Source organism: Ascaphus truei, chromosome 17, assembly GCF_040206685.1.
Source record: "Ascaphus truei isolate aAscTru1 chromosome 17, aAscTru1.hap1, whole genome shotgun sequence".
Classification (NCBI taxonomy): domain Eukaryota; kingdom Metazoa; phylum Chordata; class Amphibia; order Anura; family Ascaphidae; genus Ascaphus; species Ascaphus truei.
The window spans coordinates 24,962,555-24,979,584 of record NC_134499.1 but is presented as its reverse complement, the minus strand read 5'-3'; the positions used below and the strand labels follow the sequence as shown (position 1 = coordinate 24,979,584).

The following is a 17,030-nucleotide window of genomic DNA, read 5'->3' as shown; positions in this document are numbered from 1 at the left end:
GACATGTGAATGTGCTCACAAGTGATCTTTTTTATATTATTATATATATGTGTGTGTGTATGTGTGTACACACACACACACACACACACACACACACACACACACACACACACACACACACACACACACACACGTGCATATAATCACTGTTTCAGTCACAATTTTAAAGCAAAGACTTCTAATGATTGTCATTGTACCCATAGTATCTGATTAGTCCTTGAAATGTTCTGTAAGTCTGCATTCTAAGACGATAATCAGCTGCCTTAGAAGGTCCCCCATCTGGAGAATAGAGTTCTTTTACTGAAAGATGTTTTGCCTTTTTCAGATAGCTCTCGCATTTCATCATCTGTTGAAGTGCATATGAAAAGTCAGTGACTCTGAATCCATCTGTTGTTATTATTTTCCACTGATAATTGGCTGGAACAATGAAATGTCTGTGTCTGTAGCCTTTGAAACTGTATACCCTGTTTATTTTTTGGAGGTCTTATTCTACTCCCACCTTCTTTTTTTTTTTTGTTGCCTCATTTTTATCTCAAGCTGCTGGCTAGTGTGGCTTGCAGTGAAGCAGTTTTCCCTTCTGAAAAGTGTTGTTCACCATGTAATGATTTACTTTACTTACAGTGTACTTTTATATTATTCTAATTGTTACAAATCTGATACATGAATTGATCACAGTGAGTCCACTGTGTATTTGTGTTGTTGTATAGTAGTGCCCCGCTTTACGGCGTTCCACTCATACAGCGTTTCCCAATGTATACCTATATTCATTAAGTTCGGCACTTGTTCCGTTTTTCCGTTCCATTTTCGGTATGACGCTCACAGCAGCAAAGTATCCGGCTTTCACTAAACAACAGTTTTAGTGCGTGCGCAACTCCTTGTCAGATGCCATTTGTCAGCTAAACAGTCTCTTTATAGCTCTGCAACTTTGTTTTCAAAGGTACAATACAGTACAGTAGGGCCGCGCTTTACGGCGATTTCCGCTTTACAGCGGCGGCCTGGAACGGAACCCGCCGTATGAGGGGGGCCCTGCTGTATTTCTGAATTGTCATGAAGCATATTTGCATATAGTTTATGGCAGGGGTGCTCAACTCCAGTCCTCAAGACACCCCCAACAGGTAGGTCATAGGTTAAGGCTATCCCTGCTTCAGCACAGGTGGCTCAATCAGTGGCTCAGTCGAGGACCTGTGTTGATGCTGGGATATCCTTAAACAAGACTTGTTGGGGGGGTCTTGAGGACTATAGTTAAGCACCCCTGGTATATGGGACCCCTAAAACCTCAAAGGATAATTGTGCAAAGCAATAGCAAACGCCAACAAAGCCATAAATATCCACCCCCTTTTACCCATGTACACTGCAACCAATTTTCTAAATACTGCTCCTGGTAGTCCAAAGTTATAATTTCATTATGATTACATCAACATTTATTATTCAGTAGCCTCTTTTAAAAAGAATATACTAAATGTCAAAACTAAGATATGAATAAAGTGTTGCAAACTGGAGCTTTGCTGCAAATGGTGTCATTTTAACTCTAGGGGACTCTGTATCAATGTATCAAGATGCATTGCTCGATTTTCTGCTCCACTTGTGCCTTGAGCATTTTGAGGCGCTGCTGTAGGAAGGATATCATCGGATCCGTATTATATCACAAGTTGCGCCTTGACATAGAGAGCAAAGTCTCCATCTTTCCTACTGACACTAAATTGCGTAAGGCAGGAGAATCGGAGTAGGATGTAATTTCTCTCCAGGACTTGGAGAGACTGGAAACGTGGGCAGGTACATGGCAGATGAGGTTTAATACAGATAAATGGAAGGTTATGCATTTAGGAAACAAGAATAAACAGGCGACTTACAAATTAAATGGGGATAAATTGGGGGGGGGACTCCTTGATGGAGAAGGATTTAGGAGTGCTTGTAGATAGCAGGCTTAGCAATAGTGCCCAAAGTCATGCAGTAGCTGCAAAGGCAAACAAGATCTTATCTTGCATTAAAAGGGCAATGGATGGAAGGGAATTAAACATAATTATGCCCCTTTATCAAGCATTAGTAAGACCACACCTTGAATATGGAGTACAATTTTGGGCACCTCTCCTTAGAAAAGACATTATGGAACTAGAAAGCGCAGAGAAGAGCCACCAAATTAATAAAGGGGATGGATAATCTAATTTATGAGGATAGGCTAGAGAAATTAGATTTGTTTACATTAGAAAAGAGGTGTGTAAGATGGGGATATGATTGATAACTATATATAAATATATTCGGGGACAGTACAAAGCGTTTTCACAATAATTATTCGTCCCAAGGGCATAACAAAGGACACTGGGTCATCCCTTAAGGTTGGAGGAAAGGAGATTTCACCAGCAAGAAAGGAAAGAGTTCTTTACAATAAGGGCAGTTCAACTGTGGAATTTATTACCCATGCAGACTGTGATGGCAGATACAATAGATTTGTTCAAATCAAGGTTGGACATATTTTTAGAAAGGAAAGCTATACAGGGATATACCAAATAAGTAAACATGGGAAGGATGTTGATCCAGGTAGTAATCTGATTGCCAATTCTTGGAGTCAGGAAGGAATTTATTTTCCCCCTTATGAGATGTCATTGGATGATATTTCACTGGGGTTTTTTGTTTGTCTTCCTCTGGATCAATATACTGTAATTACGGATATAGGATAAAGTATCTGTCGTCTACATTTAGCATACATTGAACTTGATGGACATATGTCTTTTTTTCAACCTCATCTACTATGTAACTATGTAACAGGTATAGTTTTCATCTCTTTGCACAAAATAAATCCACCAGGTTTAGGTGGCGTTAGCCCCTGCTCCCAAAGATATCAGCGCCAAATCGAAAACATCAGTTTAGCAAGATTCATACATATTTTGATAGCAAAAATTGACACAGGTGCAAATATTTGCTCTGTGCTGTGCACTGTTTTGATACATATCTACTAAAATATATGTAAACTGCTATAGCCTTCCAGAATGGAAATCTATTAAACATTTTTGTAGTTGGATTCACATTCCAAGTCAGCTGCAGAAAACTATGGGTCTGAAGCCGAAATATTTTTAAATGAAAAATGTAATCAACATCCTTGTACAATAAAAGATGCCTCAGGAAAGGGAAAACAACTTTTAATAAAGTACATTTGCTAGAGAGGCCTTTGTAGAGGTTAATTGTAAGCATCAGAGACCTCAGTGGTCCGTTCTTTGGGTGCACTGTGGTGCGATGCATGAAGAACAAATGTAACAGGTTTCTGGGTATAGTTCTGTTCACCAGTGGAAAGACGATGTAACTCTTAATGGCTCAACTTGGCAAAAAAAGAGAATTAATAATTTGACATTTGTTGACTCCTGGTGTAATCTGCCCAACCCACACTCAAAAAAAACATCCCGCTCTCTGCTTATTGTGGGGTTTCTGTGGAGCGTTCAATAGTCTTATAGGTTTGGCAACAGCTCTATTACAATACAGCATTCTCCCATAGTGTCCTGTATCCTCAGGATTTCCATGTACTAAAGTCACTTTATATGTCTTAGTCTTTTGTAAACACATACAACATTAGACATTTAACCTTTAGCACATTTCCTTATTTTACTCTTGGCCAATTATTTTACCAAGAGCCTTTTGTGTATTTGTGTTTGTACTCTGTGTGTCAATCTTGTGTTCTGTGAGCTGTACATTGTAACTGGAGACACCAGCAAATATGAAGAGTTTCAGATTGTGAGCGTGTGTGCATGTGTGTGCGTGTGTGTGCGTGTGTGTGCGACTTCTGTTAGCCCTTCGGGATTTATTAAAATGAATCTGAACACATTTCTACCCTTTAAAAAAAAAATAAATCAGAAAATCATGGTGTCATTTATGTATTTTAGTGTTTTAAAAGAGACTTGGTTAGAAAATACTCCGAGGCCTGAAATGAAAACTAACTGGAAATAATACATTCTTATAACTTTGCTATCTACTCAACTCTTCATTGAAAGGTCTTTTGGCTGAAATCCTTATTTTTGTTTTGCGTTTTCCTGCCGTAATCTGTCATTCAGTGTTCGGGAGCCTGCCTGCAAGGCATTGCTTTAAAATCCTTGATTCTTTTGCAGGTGTTGATACCTTTTAACTTGAGAGTTCAACATTCGTTTTAGTTCTTCGTGGGTTTCTGAGAGCTCACATTTCCCTTCTGCATCACATCCCTCCCGTGGTCGCTGTGTTTTCAAAGTGTACTTGATATCAAACATTGTGAAAAAGCTCTCGTGGTTCTCGTTTGAAAAAAAAAAAAAAAACAATAAAAGTTTGACAGTATTTATACTCTGAAAACAGGGAGATAGATTTTACAATGTCCTTATCCCTAAGGCTGTGGCCATTGTGTGCGCGATAGCACAAACAAAATGCAGTACCTCTGTCAGGCTGGCCACAGTGCGTGCGTGGAAGTGCGAAGGTGAGGCAGAATTTTGAAGAGACAAAATAATTCGTTTTTTTATCGCGTGACCGCCGCATCACGTGAGATTTTTAGCCAATGAGGGCGAATCAGCCTGGTGACATCACGGCCACGCTTCCCCGTCCCGAGCCAATCTGAGTCCACAGATCACTCAGACGACAAGCGCGCGCGACTCCATGCGCTCCGTCACGCGCGCCTGCACTATATCCAAGGCCTAAGGCTGCGTCCATGCAGCAGAAGACTGCGCGGAGGCATGCGTGCGAGTGACATCACTCGCGTTAAACGGGAGCGTTTTGTGGACAAGGTAGACGCGCCGTAGGGGCTGTGTCTAGGGGCGTGTCAGTGACATCACGGAGCTGGTTCGCCCTCACTGGGCGAACCACTCACGTGACCGGCCCGTCGCGCTGAGGAATCAGTTTGAACTGATTCATCGCGCACCGCGTGCCCCCTCCTGCTGTCGCACGCACGCGCAGCCTATGGGCGCGATCAATGCCTTAAGACAATGTGATCACGCGCACGCCTCCATGCGGTCTTCGCCAGCATGGACGCCGCCTAAGAAGAAAGTGGTGCTTTACATTTGAAAAGAAAAAATATTGGTACTCGCTCTAAATTTATACTTCTACCACAGGGTTCATCCAGCATCTGGCCTATATTAAACAGTAGCAGATACGGTCTTAATTAGTGGCGTGGTAGATGTATACATTAGACCTAGAAAAGAAAGAGATATATTAATTTCTGCCAGGCTATGTACACTCTTTAAAGCAGCAAAACATGTGAAATCTTGTTTGTTTGATTTTTGTAAATAAATCAGTTCTGTAATATTAGATATTTACTTTTTTTGTTGTTTGTTTTATGCAACTCATAATGCAATTTTTAATGAGTTTTAAAGCGTCCCGTGATTTCTATAGCAGGTTTTTGCTCACCTCCCAAGCAGTGCAAGATCTTTGCAACACTTTCCTGTTCGCGATAATTTGTTGCAAACGTTCCCAGCAGTTTGTGCTGTAAACTGTAACAATAGATAATGTTACCGTGGTAATATAAGGACACACTGTAGCTGCTGAGCAGCCACACCAGGAAATGAACCAGGTTCCCTGCTTTAAACTCAGTGTCATTGTTTACAGTGTCAGTTCTGGGGAACTTTTTTTATATGGCTGGTTTAGCCACATGGTTATGTACAATATCGTAAGTTCCCCCTGATTTTTATTTGCAATCAAATATTTAGTCCAACGTGGAACGTTAGCAGAAATGTCAAACGGAAAATAGAAATAAATTTCAAACATGATCTCAAAGTAAAATGGTGTTTGTGTTTTGTGAAACTATATTTGTGTGTGTGTGTGTGTGTGTGTGCGCATGCGCATGCGCATTTTGGAGATTCTACATCCAGAATATCTCTTATCCACCTACTCTTTTGTGGAATAAGAGGAGGATAACACCGGTACATTTAGCAGTTTCTAATTAATCACATTGTAAGATAATACCCATGGGCGCTAAAGCATGGTCCGCTGTATGCGCCTGTAGTCCATACCCTGTCTCCCAAAACAGGCTGTGTGGCGCGTCACAGAGCAGGACAGGTAGAATTCACAGCAGGCATTTGATTTGAGCCAGTTACTCATTTGCGGAGTGTTTGTGTTTATGCAAAGGGGCCTCTTCCTGCATATTTAATGTAGAGTAAGGCAGTGGCTTTTGTTGTGTTTAGACCACATGCCTTCAGTCCTTCCTTAGCCTGACGCCTGTGCGAGAGCACACTGAGCCAGGATAGTCACATTTCTTCAGTGGTTACAAAGTCTCAACTTTGTGCACTTTATTGGGACTATATATACACACACAAACATAGATCTGAGTTTGGCTCTTCACACGAATGGGTAAGTTTTTCTTCTTAAGTTTGATACTTTGTGTCACATTTCAACTGGATGCTTCTGCTTAGTGAGTGATTTGAATAAATAACTTAACTTCATTTTGCATGGAGGTACAGGTGCACTGAAGTGTCGCTTGGCAGAAATATCCTCATGCTGTAAAAAAGAGATATATATATATATATATATATATATATATATATATATATATATATATATATATATATATATAAAAAAAAATCTGTCAGTTTCTTGTATCTTTCATTTGTAAACGTGGACATAGCAATATTATCCCTTGTGTTGGGGAACCTGTGTTCTGGGACTTTGCTGAAGACAATGCCTTCATTGTTCGTGGAAAGCTTTGAAACAGTATGCAACCCAGGAGAGTGGCAGGGACGCAGGTCCTCATTGTCCTACCACCAAGGGATCGGAGCAGATTGTTTGTTCTGGGATAGGATGCTTTTCCTGTGTGGAAACCGAAAAAGTCTTGAAATCGCACGCTGGTTATTGCTGCCCTAATGCAAGGAGTACCCAGGACTACAGAGCAGGGAAACCTATGCGAATTGTTTTGCTCCCATGTGTGGATATCATTCTCCCATCGCTGGTGGGCATCTTTTATTTAACCCCTTCTCAACCAGAGATGTTCTCTGGCTGCAAAACTGTTCACTGTTCACTGACGATATTTAAATGTTGGGGTTTTTTTTGTACTTGCACTGACTGCATCTTCTGCTGCTATCTCATCTGCTGTCTAAATTATTTTTGAATTGTTTAAGTTGAGACGGATCTAAATTCTAACTAGTGACTGTAATTTATTTGCAAATGTCTGATTAATACTCTTTTTATGCAATTAGTACATTTTTGTATACCCAGTTAATTAGTTGCAACAGATAATTTTACAGTAAAAACAAAATGTTCTGCAGTAAAAAAAAAAGAGGGGGGGGGGGAGTTTTAACTCTTTCAGTGCTGTGACGGAGTTACTTATCCTAACAGAAGGGTGTGCTGTTACACCACATGTGGGAAGTGTCAGAGTAAGGGATACAATCCCTCTACTAACCTTATTAATAAAGGCAGGGGACTTTGGTTAGAGGAGGTGCAGATCTGTATTCACAATCAAAAGGATCTGCGAACAATACCCCAGCTCCGATTCTGCAGGAATACTGCTACACAATTACTAATACCGCATTTAATTATAAGCAGGCAGCTTTCTACCTGCTTTTTTTTTTTTACTGTAAAAAAAAATACATTTTATGAGAAGTTACTCTGTCAAAGCACCTTGTATGATTAGCGCTTTTGTATTCTTAAATTTTGATTGATAGAGATAATAGTTTTCATGTAAAAATGCAGACAGGTGCTTTATCTTTCCACGACAATAGCTTTTTGCATTTCTTTTATCTTTTTGTTTAACGCGTGTGGGGGCTGGGATGGATTTGATTATTAACTCTTATTGCACAGCTGGAAGTCGATGCTAAAACAAAGCTTTTGTAAATGTTTCTGAAATAAAACTCTAAATATTATTATGTTAAGTTTAAAACATGTGCAGGCAATCAAGGGATACCCATAAACTTCATTCCTTTGACAGTGACCAAGGCTCCCACTTTTATTGCAAGATAAGGTTCTCAATTAATATAATAAATTGCCACCAGGAAGGACTGCAAGTGCCGACGGGGAAGAAAGACAATGTTACAGCTTTGTGCTAACAGTACAGTAAATGGAATGGTACCCCTAGCTGCATCTGCCCTAGGATGGACTGATGGACATGAGGTTGATTAAAACCTGGGGAGGGTAAGAAAAGTTGGGCAAAGCAGGGACATACCTTCATTTTAAAGCCAGCAGAGTAGATTATTTGGGGCCAACTTGATTTTAATTTAAACTATGGCAGCGGTGTAGATGGCAAACTCATGATCTGTTACAATGTGGAGAGTTTGCATGGCTCACTTGTTTTTCTTTTTTACATCAGTGTTTAACTCCCGGAATCTCTGTAAATCAGTATCGAACTCTCGAAAGCTTGTCTTATAATATCTATTGTTGGTCCAAATAAAACATTGATCACCTAATACTGAAGTACTCATTTACTCTCCACTACGTGGAGAGTAAGTCAACGAGATGAGGACATTGGGGTATTCGAGGATCACTGAAACATTGTATATAAAGGGGTGTTCTGTATAAATACTGATTCAAAAATGGGGTGCTGTCCTGGGGCATTAGCAATCTCGCTAAAATAAGTATTTTTTTTTTTTTACTTTTGATAAATCTGGTGGTATTTTTATGCATTGGGATTTAACCAACAGAGCTTTGGATACATGACTCCAAGACCACAAGTGCAGACTCCCATCAGGGAGCCCGCCCCGTCCGCTGAGTCCCGTTGGGAGCTCACCCGAGTTACATCAGGGAGTCTGCCCGAATCCCGTCAGGGAGCTTGCCCCGTCCGCCTGAGTCCCGTAAGGGAGCTCACCCGAGTCACATCAGGGAGTCTGCCCGAATCCCGTCAGGGAGCCTGCCCTGTCCGCCTGAGTCTCGTCAGGGAGACCACCCGCCAGGGTCTCGTCATGGAGCCCACCCGCCAGGGGCCCGTCGGGGAGACCGACCACCCTCGGGCAAGGAGGAGAGCACGGAGATGCAGTCATTGTGGCCTCTCCCAAAAAGATTGATATACTGTAAAAGGGTTCCTGCACTAGCTGTTCTTGTGAATAAAGCTACAGAATAACTTGGTTCAGCAGGTATGTGCGGAAGCACAAAATAAGTCAACAGAACAGCTCATAAAAATCAGAAAAACACCTTTTTCTTTTAAAGCCGCGGGCCACGATACTCGAGATCTTGTGATTGCGGTGCTGGCGTTACACAGCGCGCCGTCCGTGGGCGTGTCGGGGGCGGGTCTGGGGGCGGGCCAGTGACGTCACGGAGCTGGTTCGCCCTCATTGGGCGAACCGCTCATGTGACTGGCCCTGCGCTCCGGCGAGCGCCAAATTTGAAAACTTCTTGAGACACACGCTTCCCCAAGCGTGCGGGCGCGTGCGCGAGCCCCTGCTAAAGCCGCTCTCATTGCGGCTGCAGGGGGTCAGTGCCGAGTGTGAGCAGGGCTCAGCCTTGCTCACACCACTATGTCCCAGGCCTTAGATAGCATGCCAAGTGTGGGGGCTCTAGGATTAAGCGTTTGGATTTGTGTAGCTGGAAAATAAAATTTTAAACTTTCTGAATTCGTTTATATGTGTGTGTGTGTGTGTGTGTGTGTGTGTGTGTGTGTGTGTGTGTGTGTGTGTGTGTGTGTGTGTGTGTGTGTGTATGTATATATCTATAGTAACGTGGGGGGAACAGAAGGCACTCCAATAATGGATATAATATAGCAGGTGCACATTTCATACAAATAGTATAGAGATACGATACCAATGAAGGAAATCAGGACAGCACACTGATGGTGGGAGTTACTGTGCCTCATCATAATATATTTTAACCAACTATCATCAGTGTGCTGTCTCCTGATCTCCTTCATTGGTATTGCCTCTCTATCTATCTATTTATATATTATATTATATATATTTTTTATTATTATTTGGATTGCACAGAACCCAAACCTACTTATCCCATGCACATAAACATACTGTTTTTCTCTGTGTTAGAGCTTGTATTATATCAATTGACTATCCGTATATACCATATCATTACTGTATAACATTTAATACCCTTTTTGAATTTGTACATTAAGTTAAATGGCAAAGGTCTTCATTGTCTTGTGTTCTTTAAAGTAAACCTTCATGTTTACAAACAATGTTATATTTTTTTTCAATTCTTATAATATTCTGTCAAATAAGCAACTAATTACAAATGCATCGTTCCTATTTCTTCAATAAACGTAAATGTCATCCATTTTAAAGGGATTACCAATGTACTAGCAGAAATTACCAGAATTATGCTGTAGATATCTTGAAACCTCAGCAAAAAGTGTCAAATGAAAATTTGCGTTAGACGATTTTTAAATTTTTTCATGAAAAGCATTCAAAAGTTGGATTTTTACTTAACTTCAACTGAGCCACTGATTGAGCCACTTGTGCTGAAGCTGGGATATCCTCAAAACCTGACCTGTTGGGGGCTGCGGGGGGTCTTGAGGACTGAAGTTGAGTACCCCTGATAGACATAAACACATGAACAAGAATATGTCTGTCTTGCTGAGTAGATTAAGAATGAAATGCAAGTGTACCATCGACAAACCTACGTCTGTATTTTAAATCGTCAGTTCCTCCCCCTAATCTGGGGTCACCAGAGTTGATCCCTGGTCCACCTCCACAGCAAGACTTTGCTACTTTTATAGAAAACAACAAGTTACAAACATGGCAGCCGTAGTCACCAATAGAAAATTTGCAGCGTCCTCTCCCGATGTTTCCGGAAGGGGACGACGACACATTTTTAGCGGGTAGCAAACTGCGAGAAAAGTGGGGGTCCCTGGACGTTTGGAGCAGAGTGGATTTCTGCTTTAAGGACCTATATTAGCAATTAAACTGTATATATAGTGTATCTCTAAGGTTGCAGGTAACAGGCATGATTTACTTTCTCTGTGCTTAAAGTTAGATTTTTGAATCCTTTTGATTTGTAAAATGCAGTGTGAAACAATCTATAACTGTCTTGAAGGGGAAACGTGGAAACTTTCACTCGTTTTCTAGTTCTAAACATTTTTCAGGTTTTGGACGTGGGTTTTTTTTGGTTCTACAAAATAAGCAATAAAATAATTAAAATAGCACAATAAAGCACAAAAGATGCTTAAAAACAATATATCAGAAACTAGAATAATATAGTAGAAAATGTTAAAATAATGTCAAAAGTTATGGTGAGAAACACCTAGAGATGGGCACTTGGACTGAGGTTCTGCTTTTGTTTGAAATAGTTGTTGGGTTTCGGTTATTTTTTTAGGATTTGCGTGTTGGTATTTTTGTATTTGGTTTTGTCCAGTAGCTTCTGATTTCACAAACCTGCTTTTGTCCATCTGTAAATCATATTTACGTGTTTTTTTTTTAATTTTAGTAACCCCCTTCCAAAACACCATCCCAGCTGGGAATTACCGGCACCGTCCTGTACATTTGTTTTTAACCTGTCCTTCCATAGTTATCTGTTCTGGAGGAATATTGATCTAACCTTCTTTTTATTCCAGCTACTTTTTGAAATGACCAGCTTTGATCACTACAGCTGTCAGGAAACCTTCCCTTGTTACAACCCTTAGGCCTGGGACATAGTGATTTTCTTTCCATGCGGAGGCGCACTGAGGCTCAGGGAAAGCTATGCTTTCCCTGGCCTTACACAGCGCCCCGTCCGTGGGCGTGTCGGCGGCGGGTCTGGGGGCGGGCCAGTGACGTCACGGAGCTGGTTCGCCCTCATTGGGCTAACCGCTCACGTGACCGGCCCTGCGCTCCGGCGAGTGCCAAATTTCAAAACTCCGTCAGACACACGCTTCCCCAAGCGTGCGGACGCATGCGTGAGCCCCTGCTAAAGCCGCTCTCATTGCGGCTGCAGGGGCTCAGTGCCGAGCAGCAGCACGCCTCAGCACGGTTATGCGCTGACCATGCCCGAGGCCTTAGACACAGCCGTGTATCTTATATTTTGGGCGCTTTATGCACGTATTTAGAATGACTCAACACCTGGCAGACAACTCATTTAAAAAAAAGGTTTTGTGACTGCAACTTTGCGAGCAGGACCCTTATTGCCTTCTATATCTGTTTCTGTATATGACATCACACTGTACCCCCACTGTACTGCACTGCGGGATGTGTTGGTGCTTTAGAAATACAGGTCAATAATACGTCTTATTTCAATTGCAATTTATCCCCCGAAGCCCATGGAAGAGACATACTGTATATAATGTGGGATATATGGCACAATGTGTTCATTTTTGATTCCCGAATGCAGTGTTTTCCCCTCTCAGTAATGCTGGGAACTACAGAGCCCCAGAACTTGGGGTCTCCTAGAGGTAAGACAGGAGGTGAAGGGGGGGATACTGCGGATAAACCCCTGGAAAAGGTATGCTGAAAATCCCACATAATTTGTCTTGAAAGCCAAACGCAGCTTTTAGGCAGGTGGTCTGCTTTACTGGTCGCTCACATGAAATGTATAAACAAGTCTTGTTAAAAAAATAACCAAAAACATCAGGTTGTATCACGTTACAAATCCCAGGCAGATAATACTCATGGGATAAGCTGCTTCTTGATTTTATCCTGTTGTAAAGAAGAGGAGGTAGGAAGGGGGGAATCAAGTTGTTCTAATGACCTTTTATGGTCTTAATTTAACAGCTTTCCTGATTGGTAAAGGAGTTTATTATTATATTTTATTTATATGGTGCTAACGTATTCCGCAGCGCAGTACATTGCGAGGGTAAGGACAAGAAGAAAACCTAAAACACATGCAACTTAAACATATAATGCAACAATAGGTAATAAGGCTCCTGCTCCGAGAAGCTCACAATCTGAAAGGAATGGGAGAGTGATGACACAAGGACTGGTAGAGTATAAGCGCCACTCCGCTTCGTATTAATCGTAGGCGTGTCAGGAGGGCGCTGGGAAATCTGGTTGCACGTCCCTGTCTGCGCACAAAGGGTTAATGCTTCAGTGTATACAGCGCGTCGAGGTGACTGCACACCTAGCATTTAATGCCTGCGGCTCAGGGGGATAAAGTTACTTGCCCAGGGTTACAAGTAACTGGCAATGGGATTCGAACAATGTCCACCCACCTCAGAGGCGGTGACGTTCGTGTGCGGTTCACTTTGTCCACTATAGCCCACTGCTGGAAAGCTTGGTATGTGGGATAGGAGCTGCGTGTATAGTGCTGCATACCTGCTCTGAAGTGGTTAGTGCTAGAAAACAAGAGTTGGTTCTTCATCCTGTCGTAAGGCACTTTGTTGCTTTCATGAAGATGTGATGCACCTTCGGATGTGATGACTCTCAGTGCACCAACATTGGGGATTTTCATAGATGAAGTTATAGACCAGGGGTGGCCAACTCCCGTCTTCAAGGGCCAGCAATGGATCAGGTGTTCAGGATATCCCTGCTTCAGCACAGATGGCTCAATCAGTGACTCAGTCGAGGAAAACCTTACCTGTTGATGGATTAACGCGATTGGGAACTGTGCAATGTTTTGGGGGACAGGTGTAGCTCATTTCCCTTTGCCAATAGGAGGCGCTACACTGCAGCTGACTAACAGGGCACTGTCCTCCAAAACGTTGTGCAGTTCCTGTTAATTTGCAATAAAGAAAAACGAAGAGCAATTAATCATCTGTCGCGTTGTATGTGAAGTGGAGATGTCTATTTCTGCTCAAAAGAGACCTGCTAGCAGCGGAGGGAAGGAGTCACTGCACAAATGTTTATCTGTGTTGCTTGTTGAAAGTAAAAACTGCTGAAGGATTTTTGCAACCTGTCGTTTGTTTACCCTTTCCATCCCCGAACTACAGTCCTCAAGGGCCACCAACAGGCCAGATTTTAAGGATATCCCTGCTTCAGCACAGGTGGCTCAATCAGTGGCCCAGTCAACCATTTAACCACTGATTGAGCCACCTGTGCTGAAGCAGGGATATCCCTAATACCTGCTCCACTGGGGGGCCGTGAAGACTAGAGTTGGCCACCCCTGGTATAGAGCTTTTAAAACCTCTTCGGTACTGGAGAAAGCATTTGTTCCTGAGTGTTGCTTTAATTGATACATATGTACTGTACAGTAGCTGCATCTAACTTACCAGCAGCAATTGCCAATCATTATACATCACATAAGGATACGTTTTAAACCTTTACTTCAATGTGGCTTTGGTACTCCGATCTGAGATGGGGATAGTTCTGAGATGGGGATAGTTCTGAGATGGGGATAGTTCTGAGATGGGGATAGTTCTGAGATGGGGATAGTTCTGAGATGGGTGTAGTTCTGAGATGGGGATAGTTCTGAGATGGGGATAGTTCTGAGATGGGGATAGTTCTGAGATGGGTGTAGTTCTGAGATGGGGATAGTTCTGAGATGGGGATAGTTCTGAGATGGGTGTAGTTCTGAGATGGGGATAGTTCTGAGATGGGGATAGTTCTGAGATGGGGATAGTTCTGAGATGGGGATAGTTCTGAGATGGGGATAGTTCTGAGATGGGTATAGTTCTGAGATGAGGATAGTTCTGAGATGGGGATAGTTCTGAGATGGGGATAGTTCTGAGATGGGGATAGTTCTGAGATGGGAATAGTTCTGAGATGGGTATAGTTCAATGATAAATATTGAGCTAGGATTGATGAGTAAACTTTCTTTTCTTATATTGAAACGTACCCTTCTAAACCAGGTCACATTCACTGAATAAGTTTAGAATTGCACTTTGTCTCGCCTGAGACTTGTAATCCTGAAGAAGAGACTGACCGAAGAAGCAGCATTTTGCAGGGGCCCATAGCAACAAAGGAATTTTACTTGACGTAAATGGGTTGAAGACTGAGCCGGTGACTGCGTTCCCGTGTGTGTGTGTGTGTGTGTGTGTGTGTGTGTGTGTGTGTGTGTGTGTGTGTGTGTATATATATATATATATATATATATATATATATATATATTATAGCTCTGACGTGTATGCAGCAAAGTGCATCCCATTTTATATGTCTAAAAAATATCTGCAGCGGAGCTTACAATCTATTCCATAAGGATAGCTAGGTACTGGTAGGTCTTCAGCTAAGCTTCAAAGAAAGCGTAATTATTCATTTGCCCTTTCTCCTGAGACGGTATAATGCAGCAAAAGGTGAACAATCCTATGTTTTTAAAAATAAATAAATCAGTTCTGTAGTATTAGATAATATTGTCTGCATTTTTTAACTCCTAATGCCATTTTTAATGTACAGATCGTCCTATGGTTGCTACAGCAACCATTTGGTAAGTCATATCCTCTTCCTCTGACACCTTCTTTGAGCTCTGCCTTTTGGCAACAAAGTATCACAAACGTGTTGCTGTTTTCCAAACTGCAGTCTGTCTATTACTCTGAATGCTGTAACCATTTTGTGTTACTTAGTAATATAATGTTATATATCAGATGCAGCATTTCACAGACTGCAGCAGGTGTTAGAATGCGGCCATTTAGTTAGGTACACACTCGGTTTTTACAAATTTATAACAAGAGCATCAAACTATTGCCATCTTCGGTAAAAATGTTGAATTATACATTGTTATATGTAGAAGCACATGCACACTGCTGGTAGGTGCTGAAGGGGGGTACTTATCTGCCGGTGCGCTGTATCCAGGGAGGTCCAGACATCCCAGAGGTACTTGAGCAAAGGAATGGAAGCAGGCACACGGTCTTTCTAAAGGTGCAATTTATTGTGCCACCAAAGGTCCAACGTTTCGGCAAATAGATTGCCTTTATCAAGGAGAGGGCTATACATTGTGACATGCTTTACATATACAAAAAAATTAAACTAGTGTGGGGGGAGGGGGGGAAGTAGTATTGTTGCTTTAATAGATAACCGCATAAAAAATTTAAAACTAAAAAAGGCAACAAAGGCAGAGTTTCTACCTACCTGCAATTGTTCAAATATACGGGGTATTGAAAACACAGCACAAATATGTAACTTAATTTAAAGTAGCCGGATTCAGCAGTTTTATTGAAATTTAACATGGCCCAGTTATGTTCTGTATCTGGTGGTAGATCAGATCTGCATTGCAAAGTAGAAACCACAGGTTTGTCTGCTAAACATGCAGAAAAATTGAAGCTGCACAATAGATAAACATAAATCAGTTTATAGGACATTTTTATAATAACATTGCACTTCAAGTGGGGGGGGGGGGGGGTGGGGGGAGCACATTGTTCTGAATTTAACACTGTCTGTGTCAAGAGATTCTGCACATGCAATGAGATGTTTCAAGTTGTGTATTATTGCCGTCTGAGTTTTGTCTCTGCCATTGTGTCTCGTTTATATTTGAACAGAGTGCAGTGATGGTCAAATTATTTGTCAACATTTCAATTTGCCTCAAATATGGTGGGGATTGATAATAAAAAAATGTGATCTGTATATCTATATATATAAGACTGAAATAATGTTTGTGTGTGTATTTGTTCGCCTTGTGTGTATTTCTTCCCCCGGTGTGATTGGCCCACGGACGCCCCCCCCCCCCTCACATTGCGTGCACCTCTTACCCTCACTTGGAATTGGAACCTCACTTGGCAGGACCATCTCACTTGGAAGCTGACTTGCTAGGAGAACAACTTTGCTACTCAACGGTACCCACACTCCTCGCCGACCCCGGCCTCACTGCCTCACCTCTCCACCCACACCAACCCCTCCCCCCCCCCCCCAGTCCGACCAAAAGCAGCCGCCGCAGCCACCGCTCCTCGGCGCCGCCGGCCTCACCGCCTGACCTCTCCCCCCACACCCACCCCCCGGTCACAGCACAAACAGCCGCCGCAGCCACCGGTCCTCGGCACCGGCCAGCTCACCGCCTCACCGCCTGACCTCTTCCCCCCCCCCCAGCACAAACAGTCACCGCCTCACCTCTTCCCCCCCCCCCCCGGCACAGCACAAGCAGCCGCTGCTCTTCTGCGCCAACGGCCTCACCTCTCTCTCTCCCCCCCCCCCACACAGCACAAGCAGTCGCCGCTCCTCGGCGCCAACGGCCTCACCTCTCTCTCCCGCCCCCAAGGCCCGCCCGGTCACAGCAAAAGCAGTCTCCCCCTTCCTCCGCACTACTGAGGGGTGGGAGGAGGGTGAGGGGGGGCAACACCAGACTGACTGCAACACACACATACGAACTGCCTGACACACACACACACTGACTGC

The 17,030-nt window shown here is 42.6% G+C and overlaps 1 protein-coding gene across 10 annotated transcripts in view; it reads left to right on the top strand.

Moving 5' to 3' along the window:
* FOXP1 (forkhead box P1) overlaps nt 1–17,030 on the top strand; it is a 501,565-nt gene that overhangs the window by 199,281 nt on the left and 285,254 nt on the right. The window contains exon 1 of one of the 10 annotated variants that reach the window (XM_075574312.1): nt 6,158–6,288. The exons of the other annotated variants lie outside the window; for them this stretch is intronic. The gene's annotated coding sequence lies outside the window, so the exon portion shown is untranslated. Of the gene's footprint in view, nt 1–6,157; nt 6,289–17,030 lie in introns of those variants that run through there. 10 annotated transcript variants of the gene reach the window in all.